The sequence below is a fragment of the Neophocaena asiaeorientalis genome, unplaced genomic scaffold (assembly GCF_003031525.2).
Source record: "Neophocaena asiaeorientalis asiaeorientalis breed wild unplaced genomic scaffold, Neophocaena_asiaeorientalis_V1.1 scaffold399, whole genome shotgun sequence".
In the NCBI taxonomy this organism is placed as follows: domain Eukaryota; kingdom Metazoa; phylum Chordata; class Mammalia; order Artiodactyla; family Phocoenidae; genus Neophocaena; species Neophocaena asiaeorientalis.
Window position 1 is genome coordinate 967,295 of NW_020173964.1, and position 10,096 is coordinate 977,390.

Genomic DNA, 10,096 nt, shown 5'->3' on the forward strand with positions numbered 1-10,096 from the left:
GACCATTCACTCCAGATAGAAATTAGGGGCATCTCTGCTGGGTAAAAACCTCCATATTCTGCCACTGCAGAACTGTAAATTGTAAAAAAGCGCAGCCTAGCATTCTACCGAAAGTACCCCCAGTAATCTCCTCTCCAAATACTGAAAAAGTCTGCAGACACCAGCTAGAGTCTCTCACCTTGCAAACAAACCAAACCAAACCGAACAAGCTCTCTTACTGGATTCCTCATCTCTGGTCATCTCTTCCCTATCTTTCTCATCCCCTTTCACAGCCAAAGTACTGGAAAAAGGCATCTAGTTTCATTAGCTCCATTTTCTCACCTCCCATGTACTCTCTAATCTGCTCCAGTATGAATTCTGGCCCTATATATGTACGTATTTTCCATCTTTTGCTCTGGTTACCAGTCATTACTTGTTTCTAGAGCCAAGGAATATTTTTTATTTCTTATCTGACCTTTCAGCAGCTTCTGAACTTTTGACAACATGCCCCTTTATACATTTTCTTACTTTGACTTGGGGGATCTAATATTCTCAGGGCTTTTCTCTGACTAATGGGATGCTTCTTCTCTGTCTCCTTTGCAGGCTTGTTCTCTGCTAACCTGCCATTAAATGTTGGAATTTCTTTAGGTTGTGTCCTCGGCTCCCTTCTATTCTTCAATGCTTTCTTCTTCTCAGATATCATCTAAGCTAATAACTTCAGTTATCCCCGTTTGCAAACAAAGCACCAATTTGTATCTCCAGGCTGGATACCTCAGCTCATATATCCATCTGCCTACATGAAATACTCTCTTGAATTCCTAGAGACATTTCAAGTTCAATATGTATAAACTGGTCTTATGAAGTCCACTCCCAAACACTCCTGATTAAAGCCAGTCTTCTTTCAGAGTTCCAGAATGACAACATTATTATATAAACGATATATACAATGCTGGAGAAGGAGTTCCCATTTCAAAGACAAAATACCCTAACTTGGAGAACTCGTTAATTTTCTTAGAGATGTACATTTCTAAGGTCTAGATTTCAAAGCCACTTTAAGCATACTGGACATCCTTTTGCCTTTCAATATTTCCTTTTCTGCTTGCCATTTTCCGGCCTTCTTCTGTCACTGGGTTCCAGCCAAGAACCACACTCAGCGCCCACAGCACAGGTAAGAAGAACAGCTCTGCCCAGAAACAGTTTACAGTCAGCGATGAATATTCACAAGAGGGCTGAAGGTATACTTGAGACACAACAGCCACAAGCTAACAACAAAATTGATTTTCTTATTTCTTCTTTCCCCTCATCTACTTAATTGCTTTCATTGGCTGGTGAAGCTACAGTTTGAGATTATAGCAGAAGGAATGGTAGCGGTGGGGGGCAGTGTGGGCGTGGAGGCGTTGGGGGAACGTGGCACAATGGAAGTATTCTCTACCTTGCTAGGGATTTCCATTACACAAATGGGTATGCACCTTAATATCAGATGATCAAAATTACCATGTAGCAAAAATCTGGTTTCCGACAGAGAAACCGTGAGTCCAGGGAACATTACCACCATCTAGCATTCTGTTTTTCACTTGTTCTCTCTTCTGTTGACCCTCTGATTACAAATTAAGAAGTTACACTTCTTAAATACAAAGAGTTTAAATTAAAAATAATTAAAAATTAATAACCCAGAATAAATATGTCTCCCAGAATTATTTGATGAAAAACTTATTTATATATTTATTTCTGTTGATGTGGGAAAACACGTTAGAAAGAAGCTCCTACACTTCAGGATTATTGGCATTGCTATAGTGACTGTCAATACTTCAGAGTTCATTCTTCCGGCTCCTCTTTGGTATTAATGGAACCATAGTGTGGTCATAAAAAAAAAAAAAAAAAACCACAATGTAGGAGTCACAATATCAAATTAAGTATTTGAATTCTCTTCAAGGAAATATATGTTAAACAGGGGTTGATTTCTTGAAAGTGGCCTAACTATCCTTAGGCAGTAGTCTGAGGAGGAGAAAGTCGAGGAATTAGTCACTTGGAATCACTGCTAGAGAGCTGCCCACATGTTCAGAGACTGACTTTACTTCTTACATGAGGGTCCAGGATAACCACGTCTTGCATTTGACAAATGTGGTAAGGACTGGCAAAGTATTCATCAAACCCACATCCTCTTTCTCCTGGGCACATAGCTAGACTACATACTCCAGGTTTCCTTGCAGCTAAGTGTGACCTTGGGAACAAATTCTTGCCTATAGAATGTGGGCAGAATTGACACAGATCTGTTCAGTTCGGGACGGGCCCAATCACACCTCCTCTCTTCCCCTCTCTCCCTTTCCCAGTTGGCTGGATAGAAGCAAAGCACTCTGAACTGCGGAACTGAAGGAGCTGCAAGGTGGAAGGCGGCTGGGTCCCTGCCTCACATCTTGAGAGACTATCTGCTAAATACCTTCATTTAGCAGCCAGAGGAAAACACTTCAAGTCTCAAAAGCTACTAAGATGTTGGGCATTTAGCAGGTAAGGTTACCTTAACTTACACAATCATCAAAGTAACATATGTAATAGTTTTTCAGTATCTGGGCAGTCCAGCATTACCTCCCATAAAATGACACAAGGTCATTCTTGATGGGGCCAGCCTTCTTGTCTATCTCTAACTTTCCCTCCTCTACCACTTCCTCTTCACTAGGCAAGGATGTGTTGTTCCCTAAACTCAATATGTATTTAAATTCTCTACCTTTGTAAATTCTTTTGCCTCTGCCTGGGGTGCCTTGCCTACCCATTCTGAAAGAAAAAAATCCTTTTCCTCTCTCCAGAAACAATTTAAGTGTCACTTCATCTGTGAAGCCACTCAAATGGCTCTGCCCTCCTTCTTTAACTCTCCCTTCACCCATCCATTTATCCACCTGGCCATTCAAGCATGTACTGAACATGATAATGTGAGAGGCTCCCAGCAGCGGAGACTCCAAGATGAACGATGCATTCTCCCCAGGAAAGGCAAGGTCCAGCTTCGCAGGAAAGACCTACAAGCCGAGAGTTACAATACAACAGATAAAGGCAAAACTACAGAGTAATACTGGGAACTGCAAGAGCAAGCAGAGGGCTTTGTGTACGTTGCTCCCTCCCCCAAAGAACACTCTTTCCTGATCTGTGCATGACCACACCCTCCTCTATCTCCAAGTCAGCAGTTCTCTCAGAACCCCAGGCTTATTTTCTTCATACCAATGATAACAGACTGTCTCTCTTTCTACTTGTTGGCTTGTTTGTTTTTGTTCATCGCCTGTCTCCCTCATTAGGATGTAAGAACTCCCAGCACAGGATGCAACTTTTCTTTTCATCACTGCCTTTCTAGATCTGGCACAGAGACTAGTGCATTGTAGGTGCTCAATAAATGCTTGTTGAGTGAATGAGTGAATGCATAGAACCTGCCTGCCTGGGGAGGGGCTGTTAGGAAGAGTTTCCTGAAGGAGTTGACGCCCGATCCAAACTCTAAAGGTTAAGTAGGAATTTGCCTGGAAAATGGAAAAGGAGATTCCTGGTAGAGAGTACAAGTATAAATAAGAACATAATACATGGCCTGATGTTTGTGGAAAAATATAAGAAATAGTATGTGGCTAGAGCAAAAATGCTAAGAGTGGTGGAAAAGGCTGAAAAATAAACAGTAGGGATATTATTGCCTCATCGTCATTTTTCCATCAAGCACCTTCTCTGAATTCTTAAAGTCTTTCACACACAACACTTATGACACCATGTTGTTACTGTATTTTTTAAACATGTCTATGGGCTTGAAGGGCAGAAGCTGATTCTTACACACTGTGTCCCCAGCTCCCAACTTTATCATTGATGTAAATTGTAAGCAGTTGAAATGGAAAGGGACTAATTATAGTATTTCTGGCTATTCTTCAAACAAAGATAGGCGATACCCAGCTTAAGAATATAATAGAGTCAAGATGTATGCTGACAAAAACTGCCATGGTGGAGGAGAAAAAAGCCCTATGATGTCCTTTTCCTCGCACCAGGTCAGAGTGGTACATATGGTTTCCTTTCTTCCCACAAAACAAGGAACAAGACAAAGTTGATAAAGTATCAAATCTAGAACAGACTTGAGCTGACTTCCAGCATAACCTTACTCAAACTTCGTGTGTAGAAAAAGTTAAGAGATACTAATGTTGTTAAAGAAAACATACTGAGCCTGAAAATGGCTTATTTTTGCTTTCAAGAAAAGTAGAAACAAATATAAAGCTGAGTCCTTAGGAAGAAAGACAAAATGAAGCTTTACCTGTAATATGCACCTTGGATCTTAGGAAACAAATACCCTAGAATTTTAAAAGATGTTTCTTTCCACTCGTCTGATTATAAAAATTTGTGCTCAGTATAAAACATTAGGATAAAAGAAAAATTTTGTAAAATCCTACTAACGAGCCATAAATAGTTAACTTTTATCGTATATCCTTCCAGATAGTTTTAAACGAACACGCATATAATGAACACACTCAAGCCCACATATATTTTACAATGGGGGTCATATGACACATGCTATTTTAAAATCTACTTTTCTACCTTAATATCTCATGATATTATTTTTCATATTAATGACTGAATATAATTATTTTAAAAGTTTGCATAGGACACAGTCTACTGTGTGAATACTTATATTTATACATTCTTTAATACATAATTTATTTGTAGGTCAGATTATTTTAAAAGTTTGCATAGGACACAGTCTACTGTGTGAATACTTATATTTATACATTCTTTAATACATAATTTATTTGTAGTCAATCAACAAATTTTGATTGTCTCACCCAATGCCAGTGACTGTTCTATACAAAGAAGCAGAGCTTGTGTCTGGCACCTTAGACCAGTTGGCCACCCTGACACCTCCAGCAACTGTTCACACTGACCACACACCAGTGGACAAAGCTGACTCCCAGGCATCAAATTACTCCCATTTAACTAGGAGATGAGGAACAGAAAATAAACACATAGATAAAAAAAATTAATTCAGGTACTGATGAGTACTATAGAGAAGATAAAAGACAGTCATATGCTTTAGACTGACTAGGGTTACTTCAATTTCTGGTAATATGGTTGACTAGTCTGAAAACAGCCTTTTTTTTTTTTTATAACCCAATACATAACACAGTTTGGAAAGAATACAATTTTTTTTTTTCGTCTGTAACATATAGCCAAACTATCAAGAAAGCAGGGAAACTCCCTAGAGACCAAATATAAAAGTAAGCGATTATTTAAAATAACACTTAGCACTGAATCTCCGAGGCCATCTACCAATATGGCGTTTTCACGGCTTCGGGGTTAGAGCGGACAGCGGACAGCGGAGCATGAGAACTGAAAAGTCAGCAAATTCAAGGCCTCTGACACTCAGTGAAAGGGTGGGATGAAAAACATTCCACCTACCTTCCGAAGGGGATGAGGAGAGAACTCTTGCCTTGGTGTTCAATCCGGGAGGAAGCAAAAAATGGTCTCTCCCGAGAATTTATCAACATAGCCCTGCCCTTGCGTGGGTTTGAGGTTTAAATTTGTACCACCTGTGTGATCTGGAAACCCCTAAACGGAGAAATTAACACAGAATGGTGATTGCCCCGGGCACCTGGCCAAAGCCAAAGAAAACCCTCTGCTCAGTGTGAACTGAGGTCCTTGTGAATTCCAACAGATTTAAGTTGCTCAAGTAGCTCAAAGATATTGAAAGACGTGTTGGAAGCCAACCACCATGAGAGTGAGATATGTGAAATTCAAGAGACATTTACAGCTTTAAATGTTTACAGAAGAAATGGAAAGGCACTGATAAAGATCTAAGCATCCAATGAAGGTGAAAAAAAACATAGAAATAAATGGAAACAAAGATAATACCAAAAAGTTTCTTTTTTTTACGGACTAATTAAATAGACAAAACTCAGCAAGAATGATCTACAAAAAAGGAGAGAAAGTGGGTGCAAAAAATTTTAGAAGTGAAAGGGGTACAACACTGAGGGGTGGAGATTAAAAATATATTAACATCGTACAATGAATTTGTTTATGCCAATAAATTTGAAAACTTAGGAAAGGTGGATCACTATCTTAAAAGCCAAAGCTTAAAACTGATTGTAGAAAAAACAGAAAGCCTGAACAGTTCTGTAATCATTCTAGAAATTAGATCACTACTTAAAAATCTACGACCAAACAAACAATGCTCAGGTGCTTGGAGGCTCCCTCATCTAGGCTCCAAGCCTCTGAGGTGGTCCATTTCAGATGAAACCCGAATGGTGAGGAGTGAGCCATGCAAAGACCTGGAAAACAGCATTTCAAATCTAAGGAACATCAAGTGCAGAGTGTCTAAGACAGTGGGAGAGAAACAGCAAAAAGGCAGAAACAGACTAAAAGGGCTCACTTAAGATACTTATAAACAGCTAGTATTTACTGAGTTTTTCTCTGGACCAGGTGCAGAGCTCCCAGCTTTATATACATAATTTGCAGTCCTCAAAAATCCCCATTTTATAGAAGAGGTGATGGAGGCTTAGGGAGGCTAAATCTGGTGGCCCACAGACACAGGCACAATTCCAGGATATGAAACCAGTCTGACATCCGAGTTTTGAACCGCGTGTGCTGTGGCTAAGGAGAAAGTGCTCCAAACGAACGCCTCCCGGAGCGATGACTCCCATCGCGGTCCGCATTAGCAGCATCAGCACCACCTGGGATCCCGTTAGAAATGCAAATTCTCACATTTGCAACCTCGACGCAGACTTAGGAATTCCGAAACTCTGGGGGTGGGACTCGGCAATCTGTGTTTCAACAAGCCCTCAAGGTGATTCTGAACCTCTGGTCTAGAGCAACTAGAAAGGTAGGAGGCTGTCGTGGAAATGGTGTGGACTTTGGAGTCAGATGAATCTGGTTTCCAGCCCCAGTTCTGCCACTTCCTAGTGATGGGATCTATACATCACATACAATTTCTCCTGCCTGTAAAATAAAGATAATTATACTACCTACGTTTAGGATTTTGTGAGGATTAAGTAAGGTCATGTAAATATTAATAAATCAGTGCCTGACACATAGGAAGTGCTCAATAAATGTTCTCAAAAAATGTTTGCTCTTAGTATTCTCTCTTCCATGCCAGGAGCCTGTCTTCCCTTAACCTTCCCACAGATACTCTGCACCCTCCCTGTTCCCTGGAGAAGAGAGGTTGGAAGGATGAAAATAGCTGGAGGCCAGAAAAGCAGTTGGAGTAAAGTCCAGGTGAAAGACAACAGAGGCTATACTACAACAACGGCAGTGGCAAAGGAGAGAAGCGGAGGGTCCAAGAGCTGCTTCTCTGGAACTGTGGGTAGACCTTGGTGCCTGATCAGATGTGGGGAAGAGCAAAGCAAAGAGTCAAAGATGAGTCTGCGCCTCTAGTTTGGCTGATGGGTCAAGAGTGGTTCTAGTGGAAAAATGGATCCAGGAGCAAGAAAAGGTCTGGGCTTATGATAATGTGTTCATATTTAGGCAAGTGAGTTGGAAGTACCTGAGGTAATGCAGAAGTGCCATTCCAGGGAAAAAGAGTGTGTGTGCGTGTGAGAGAGAGAGAGAGAAACTAGAACTCTAAGTGTCAGTGTTACAAGCCCACGCTCTTAGTCCTTTGTCATCGAAACTGCTGTTTCCTGTGGGTATCAATGTGACAGAGGAGGGTGTTACTTGCAGCCAGCAGGCCCTGCTGGTAATGCCACGTTCCACTGATACCCAGCAATCGTGGTCAGTGCTAATGACACAAAGAAGTGTCACTCAGGAGACTGAATATGTGGGGAGGGGATGAAGCCGTCACTAATGAGTAGGCTAATGGAACTTGATGAGCAGTGAAAATCAATGAGGCAAAAACTGCCTGCCTCAAAAAAATAAATGAGGTTGGAATGGACGAGTGCCAAACCACAGCTTATCTCAAGGCTGTGCTCCAGACTTTGTCACCCAGTGGGACAAAATTCAATCGCACATCCTCCCCAGCATGGTCATGGGTCAAGGCCATCAGTGCATTCAGTCCTATAATGTTAATAACAGCACATCCCTGCAGGGCCAGGTACAGAGCAAGACACTGAGCATGAAGTGAGGAAAAAGACAGACCCCGTCTCTGCCCTCACAGAGTCATCCATTCCTAGGCCAAAAAGAAATTTTAGCTTCTTTAACCCATTATGTATAAATTAGACACTGCATGTCTCCTCCTTCTTCTAATCAAAACTACTACTCTGGGCTTCCCTGGTGATGCAGTGGTTGAGAGTCTGCCTGCCGCTGCAGGGGACATGGGTTCGTGCCCCGGTCTGGGAAGATCCCACGTGCCGCGGAGCGGCTGGGCCTGTGAGCCATGGCCGCTGAGCCTGCGTGTCCGGAGCCTGTGCTCCGAAACGGGAGAGGCCACAACAGTGAGAGGCCCGCGTACCGCAAAACAAAACAAAACAAAACTACTACTCTCATAATCTTCCTCATCATCAACATCACTATTCATGTTATTTTATCACTCAGTATCACCCACAACTACCTCTAGATCTCTTTAGCTGCACATAACTATCTTGAAAGATCATAATCACTTTCACAACTAGGAAAGTTTATCTGTTATTCCTATCAGTTGTCCAGCTGGCACAGGCTGTGCCTGGGACACTTTCTACCACTTTCTCTAATAGTGGAGCACCCATGATATCTGGAGCTCAAACTGTCTTGAGCACAACTCGTAGGATCTCTATGCCAGCCTTCCTGCTATAGGCCTAGGAATGCCCTAAAGTGTGCTTGGATCCATAGGAATGAGGGCGTTGGTGATGGGGATCTCCCACCCTGGCTTCCCACCAAGTGAAAAATAAACCCTTCAGAGATAAACTGAAAACCTTCCGACCAGAGGAGAACCCTTCTTTAGACACAGATCCTAAAGGATTCTGGGTTCACAGAATTAACCTAGCGACTCAAGCCTTAAGTAATGCCAAATAATGGAGTAATCAGTGGATTCCAAGCCGTATATTCTGTTCCTGACTCAGCCTCCTTGGGTAAGTCAGTGCATTTATCTGGTCTCAGCTTTTCTCACCTGAAAAAAGGGCCGCATTCAAAGCAAGCCACGATATTTTAGTATTTAGATTTCTCCATAATTTAGTTGCTAAGTTCATTAAACAAAGAGAGCACAAATTGGTGCTTTACATTTTCAGGAAGGCATTTCTCCACCCAATACTATAACCCACATCAGTGATCCCATTTGCTTGTCTGCATCTGAAGGCTCTAGGCAAGCTGCACAATGTGCTAATGCTTGTTTAACAGAAGCAGCGTATGAACGTCCTCTGGCCGCAGAGAAGTGGCTTCTCACATAGAAGCTAAGCCTCTCTCATGCTGCATTTGCTGGCTTCTATCTGTTGGCTACCCCGGGTCCCCAGATTCAGCAGTCTCGTCTGTTGGCACTTGTGCCTCCTGGTTTAAAGGCCACCACTTCTCTTGATGACTGGGCAGATGCCCAGACCTCTGTGTCCCTGCCTGGATTTCTGACTCTATGTTTTGATTAAGCCATCGACTTACTGGTCCCTGGCTCCTGGCGACTCCTCACATCTGCCCCAGATCTGGGAGACTGCATCCATCCTCAGACACTTCGTTATCTCAGGCCCCATACCCTGACCTGTGTCCGTGACTCATGATGACCCGCTGTCCAAACAGCATCGCGCAGGTACAACTGTACGAAATGGTGCTTCACTGGCTTTACGGAGGTTGTTTACTCCGTTGGACACTGAGGAGAAAAGACTTCAATGATAATCACTAAAGCTGTATTCATTTCTTGCTATTTTCTGCCTTCTAAAAACCCTGCTAAGGATAAAGGAAAGGGAAGGGTTTGAACTTGCCCTGCCTTTCTGTTTAAGGACTTGCTCAGAGAACTTGCTCTGGTTTAGACTTCTGACCAAGGTCTAGCAGCTGCTGCCTTTACCGTACGAGGCAACTTGAGCTAAACAAAATGAATCGGAACTGAACAGTGTAAGCAAGGGATATTATTTCTGTCATTTTTGGCTGCCAACAAAATGCCAAGAAAATTACAAAGTAATAGCTACCACTGTGAAAGAGAATAAGAAAGAAAATAAACGTTTTATGCCTCAGGAAAAGCTTTCTGTTCTCTCTTTTTTTTTTTTTTTTTTTTTTTTTTTGGTAC

The 10,096-nt window shown here is 42.0% G+C and overlaps 1 pseudogene; it reads right to left on the reverse strand.

Annotated features, from left to right (window-relative positions):
- Positions 1–1,031: 1,031 nt before the first annotated feature.
- Positions 1,032–10,096, reverse strand: part of LOC112404927 (B-cell CLL/lymphoma 9 protein-like) — a 139,289-nt pseudogene continuing 130,224 nt past the window's right edge.